This window comes from Arachis ipaensis, chromosome B03, assembly GCF_000816755.2.
Source record: "Arachis ipaensis cultivar K30076 chromosome B03, Araip1.1, whole genome shotgun sequence".
Taxonomy (NCBI): Eukaryota; Viridiplantae; Streptophyta; class Magnoliopsida; order Fabales; family Fabaceae; genus Arachis; species Arachis ipaensis.
In genome coordinates, this window is record NC_029787.2 from 3868352 (window position 1) to 3874100 (window position 5749).

The window sequence follows — 5749 nt, forward strand, 5'->3', positions numbered from 1 at the left end:
GAGTACTCCTATACGCAACCGCAACAATACATTGAAGCGATAATGTTGCAGAGGGCTTTTTTATTTAAATAATAAAAGAAATACTTTAATTCCCATAATACGTAAGGATAGAAAGGAAAACAAAAATGCACAAGACCACTTCAGAAGAAATACCCGCAAAATAACTTAAGTCTTTATTTTAGGGGGAGAGCTACCGAATTGAATCTGATATGGCAAAACCACTTCTGCCTCGGCGCTAGTGAAATGGACATAAGTGGCCATTTAATGACTGGTGCCCACGAAATGCGCACATCAGGTGAGACAGACACGAAATGGTGTCCAACTCATTGATACTACAAACAAAATGGTACAAATAAGGTGTACCGCATGTGAAATTGGTTCCGAGTTTTGCTATATAAACGCTTGTGGTTACCAGTGTGTTACCATACACGAAAGGAACTATTCTCCTTCAATCTCTTCCAACACCAAAATCTCTCTTCCACCTCTTTATTTTCTTTCTCTCTTAAATATCATGGTTGCTAGTTTTGTTGTGTCTATAGCTTCTGAAAACATCTATGTCATCATATATCCAAATAGAAAAATTTTTCATACAGCAGAAGGTATTACATTTGTTTGTAATGATCCACTTTGGATAATGATTCTGCCACAAACATCGTTGCAAGAACTGAAAAATTTGATTCTCATGAATACTGGTATGGTTGGAAAAAAGAAAATCACGAAGTTGACTTACAGGATGCTAGTTGCAGTAGCCAACTCGTTTGCATATCAGAAAATGTAGATTAAATCTGACCAACATTTTTCGATGATGTTTTTTTTATCATCGTAGCATTGGAAGCATCTATTCATTGAAATTTTGTGTGAATCTTCAGGATATTGGTGGAACCTCATCTAACTCTAATAATATGGAGTAGGTTAGAAATTTGGGATCGGTATAATTCGTTCCCTTTCAGGATATTGGTAGGGGTCATAGTCCCACCTTTAATGCGTTTGTGACGCCGGAACAAAATACAGAAAATTGGCATGCACGTCCCTCCCCTTCCAACCTTGTTGCATTCCCAGAAGGTCATGCTGATGGCTTGGCAGACACGTATGATGAAGATGAGATTGAAGATTTTAGCGGTGATGAAGCAGAAGTTGTTCCCGAAACCCAATTGCTTTATCGCGAGACAGTTCTTCCATTTCGTGCCGAATTGGGAGGTGGGGGTGGGGGTGGTGTATCCAGCAGCTGCCAGCACACCATCTATCTTTAAATCTTGGAACAATGAACTCGACTACTGCAGAAGACAGACCGAGTAACTATGCTTTGTCGGGTGAGATGAAGCTCGAGATTGGGTTGAAGTTTCTCAACAGAGAAACAGCGATGCTTGCTGTCAAGAACTACAACATCCTGATCGTCTTAGATAAGGCTCAAGTATCTGCCACCTAATTTGTAGCACGCTCACTATCAGAATGTCATGCTTTCGGCTGTGCCACTCTGATAGCAAGAAGTATTACGACGATTTCATATACTTAATAATATAATAGGAGCCTTTGACTCAAAACCGTACCGTTGTTTCCGTTGAAAACCCGAAAAAATTACTTTATCTTGAAAATAAACAAGCATATACCAATATACATAACTTATTACTCAAGTAACTTATACATATTATATACATACAAATCATACAACTCCTATCCCTCTTACAAAATTATAATGTTAATGGCAAGGGAAGAATAATATCTAAACTAAAACATCGTATATATAAGCAAAACGCAATACAACTCTTCGTAAACTTCTTCCTTCGTCTTCTGAAAAGATAAAACTGTAGGGGGTGAGAACCTAACCACATGGTCTCACCATAGATTTTCAGAATTTGTTATAAAAAGATATTTAATAAAAAAATTGTTTTCAAGCTCAGTGATTATCGTTATCTTATGAATATTTTGAAAAAAAAACTGACGTTTACTTATCCAAATTCAAAGTTCATTTCTTTAAATTATAAAAAAATTCCAAAATTCAATAATACGCCATAATATAATAAAATACAGCCCCTCCGACCCAGAACAGGATCAAGTCACGGCCTCCTGCCCAACATAATATAATCAAACCTCGGTCTCTGGCCCAAACATATTCAACCTCGGCCTCCGGCCCAAACATAATCAACCACGCTATCATCAAAGGCATCAATTCATTTACCAATAACTCAGTCTCAAAAGTACCACATCAGGAACAAACACAGGCAAAACAGACAAGAAAAACACAGGTATAGATAACAGTTACAGCAAATAGCTTAGATAGCAGCTAATAACAGTTTAGCAGTTAGGCAGACCAAAACAAATTCAAACTCAAACAAAACATGTAAATGCATATGATGCATGCCTGTCCTACGACTAATTATATCATCTATCAGTTATATAGCCAACCCGATATGTCCTGGTAGCTAACCTTGGACGAAAACACCCATTGCGGAGCAAGTAGCTCTGAGCTACAACCCCCTTGCTACTACCCGCTTAACCCAGAGCGAATGGAAGAACCACTACTACCGCTACTACTCAGGCGGGTGTTCAAAAGCTCAACCTGGAGTAAGTGGAATAATCCACTACTGCTGTTACTACCCAGGCGTCATAATCACTGACTTGGAGCAAGCGGAACGAACCACAATCCTATGCTACTGCCCAGGTATCTCAATCAAATTTAATTTCATTTTCACATTCATTCTCATTATCATTCAGTTGTTCAAAAACCATACTCAAAAATCAATCTTCATTCTCACACTCATTCTCATCATACCTCTTATTACTTTCTTTAATAATACAGATTCAAAACATAATTCATTCTTTTCTAAATAAATCAAACTTCAAAACGTAAACCTTTTCTTAATAACTACAAAAATCAAATTATAAAATTATTAAAAATCTAAATCTTTCTAAATAACTATTTTAAACGAAGTCTCCAATTTTTATAAAAATTTGGGCAGCATGTTCTCTAAAATTTGGACTATGCCACCCTTACAGGTTCCATCAAAACCACATTTTCCAACCCGTTCCCAACTAGCTTCAAATATCAAATCCTTTCCAAAAATCAAACCAATTCAAAATCAAATCGCTTTCAAAATCATATCATTTTCAATGCCGATTCAGTTTCATTATCAATTTCTTATCCACAACTGCACACCACCTAAACAATCAGTAATTCAAATTCTGCGAACAATGACATCCATAAGACAAACATAATCACAGAATATATTTTTCACGTCTATATCTATTTATAACAACTCTGTAATATAAAGTAGATTTTAAGAAAAACCCCTACCTCAAATAGTTGAAACTCGAAAACTCTAAGACGCGTCATAAACTCGTTTTTCTCATGGCCCGCAACAGCGGCAGCCATAACCACAGCTCCATACCACTTTGCAGTAACCACGGCAACTCTAATCGCAACATGTAATAACCGAAACTCAATCATATAACAAATAACGCCACAAAACCTCAGCTAAGATAACAGAACAGTGACTAAAGGGTGATGCATGGGCATCATGTTGTGTTTTTCTATGCTTTTTCATATCAAAATTTAAATAATCATGCTTAATTATTGAGTATTTTTGTGCTTAAGTCATACATTACTTTCATCTCTTTGATTTGATTTACGTTGTAGAAAATGGTGGAAGAAAAGGAAGTAAAAAGCACAAAACAAGCATGAAAAATGAAAGGCACACCTTGGCCATGGCGGTGGCGCTTGTACTGGCGCTCTTCCTCACGCTCACATTCACGCTCGCGTACTGAGCTCCCGCAACGAAAGCGACGCGTACGCGTGAGGATGAAATGAGTGCCACGCTCATCTGCGCGCTTGCAAAGAGAGCGTCTTCGACAAGGGTCACACGTACGTGTGGGCGACGCATACGCGTGACAAGCAAAGACTAGCACTCTCCTGGAGTATGCACGCTCGTCCTCACCCTCACCTCCAAGAGCGCCAGACAAGGGTCACGCGTATGCGTGACAGTGGAAATCAACGTTACGCTCTCGTGCACGCTCGCTTCCAAGAGCGCCACAACAAAGCATCACGCGTACGCGTGGACGAGGCGTACGCGTGACAAGGAAAAAATGCCCAGCGCTCAGTTGCACCCTCGCCAAGCCAGTGCCCAAAGGAGCACCCAATACATGCAAAGTGACCCTGGAGCATCGTCTTGGTTCAATTACATTGCTTCAAGGTCCACTCAACTTCAAGCAAGCAAAGCCCACAAATACCACTCAATCAAAGTCACAAGAAACATCTAGAATAGTTAATTTTCATTTTATTGTAATTTGCTTTCAATATCATTTGAGTTTGTAATCTAGGATGGCCTATATATAGGCCTTAGTTTCCACATTTGGAGACATTCCGCTGGGATGGGTCTTCGGACTCTCCCTTCACACACTCTTCTTCTCCTCCATTTTTTTTTACTTTGTAAATATTTTGTTATGAATTACTAACTCTTTCCATTGGAAAAGAGAGCTCTATTGTAATTTAATGGGTTGATTTATTTTCATTCTTCATCTCCAATTCTTCTTTCATTGTTACTTTAGAGAGAGTCTTTGTGCTTCATAGATCCAATTACTATCGAGAGAGGGATTGGATCTACTTGAATTTTATGATGATCTTGAGAAAGGAGTCAGAAAATTCAGTTTGAGTCTTTGTGACATGTAACCACTTTGAATTGAGGTCTTGAAGATTTTGTGGCCTTTGAATCAGAAATTGAACTTCATCTCTTCTCATGACCGATTAGATCAAGAGATTGGCAATTGATCAGGTTAAGAGAAATCAAATCACCAAGAGATTGGGGTTTGATTACTTATGATTTGCAAAGAGATCAATGATTGCATGATTGAAGAGGAGATGAGAATTGTTGATCCTGAGAATGCAATATCTCTTGATCCCAATGCTTTCTTTTTATTTTTACTTCTAGTATTTTAACTTTTCGTCATTTACTTTCTTGCACTTTACCTTCTTGTACTTTCCATTCCTTGCAATTTACTTTCCAGCATTTTATCTTTTTACACTTTACATTTACGTCATTTACTTTCTAGTCATTTATTGCTTTCTTTTAATTTCAGGTCATTTACTTTACCTATTTACTCGTCATCACAATATGAACTGTCTAACTAGAATAATCAACTAACTATTGATTGCTTAATCCTTTAATCCTCGTGGGATCGACCTCACTCTTGTGAGTTTTATTACTTGATACGACCCGGTATACTTGCGGGTAGTTATTACGGAATTAATTTTTTCCGTATCAAATTTTTGGTTCAAGAACGAAAACTCTTACCGCAACTAAGAAGAAACACTGAATCGAAAAGCAGCGGCTCAAGCGGTGGTCCCGGCGGCCATGACGCCGTTCCCGGCATCCAGAGATGCGGCAACACGATTCAAACAGAACCAGGAGGAGTGGCAGTCACCCCCAAGCAGTTCCGGCGAGTTCCAACAGCGGCGGCTTTCACCGGTGACAACCCGGATGGCGGGGACAGCGGCGGTGCAGTTCGATGCCAGCAGTAGCAACTCTCTCTCCCCTGCTGCATGCCTTTCCCTCTTCCGAAGCCCACTACAAAGACGCCACTCCTCTTCCTTTCCTCCTCGCGTCCACGGTGGTGGCTCCCTTCGCAGTAGCTTGACGGACAGAACGACGGCGGCAACCCGCGGCGCTAATGGCGACGAGATTAGTCGCGGCCTCCTCATCCTCGCGCATCCCCCTCTCTTCGCTGTCCTACTTCCCCGACGGCATCTCGTGGGCGA

General features: G+C 39.8%; 1 protein-coding gene across 1 annotated transcript in view; it reads right to left on the minus strand.

Annotated features, from left to right (window-relative positions):
* Positions 1-3892, minus strand: part of LOC107629169 — a 25997-nt gene extending 22105 nt beyond the window's left edge. The window contains exons 1-2 of the mRNA XM_021117811.1: positions 3888-3892; positions 3374-3378 (exon numbers count right to left, since the gene is read on the minus strand). The gene's annotated coding sequence lies outside the window, so the exon portion shown is untranslated. The remainder of the gene's footprint in view (positions 1-3373; positions 3379-3887) is intronic.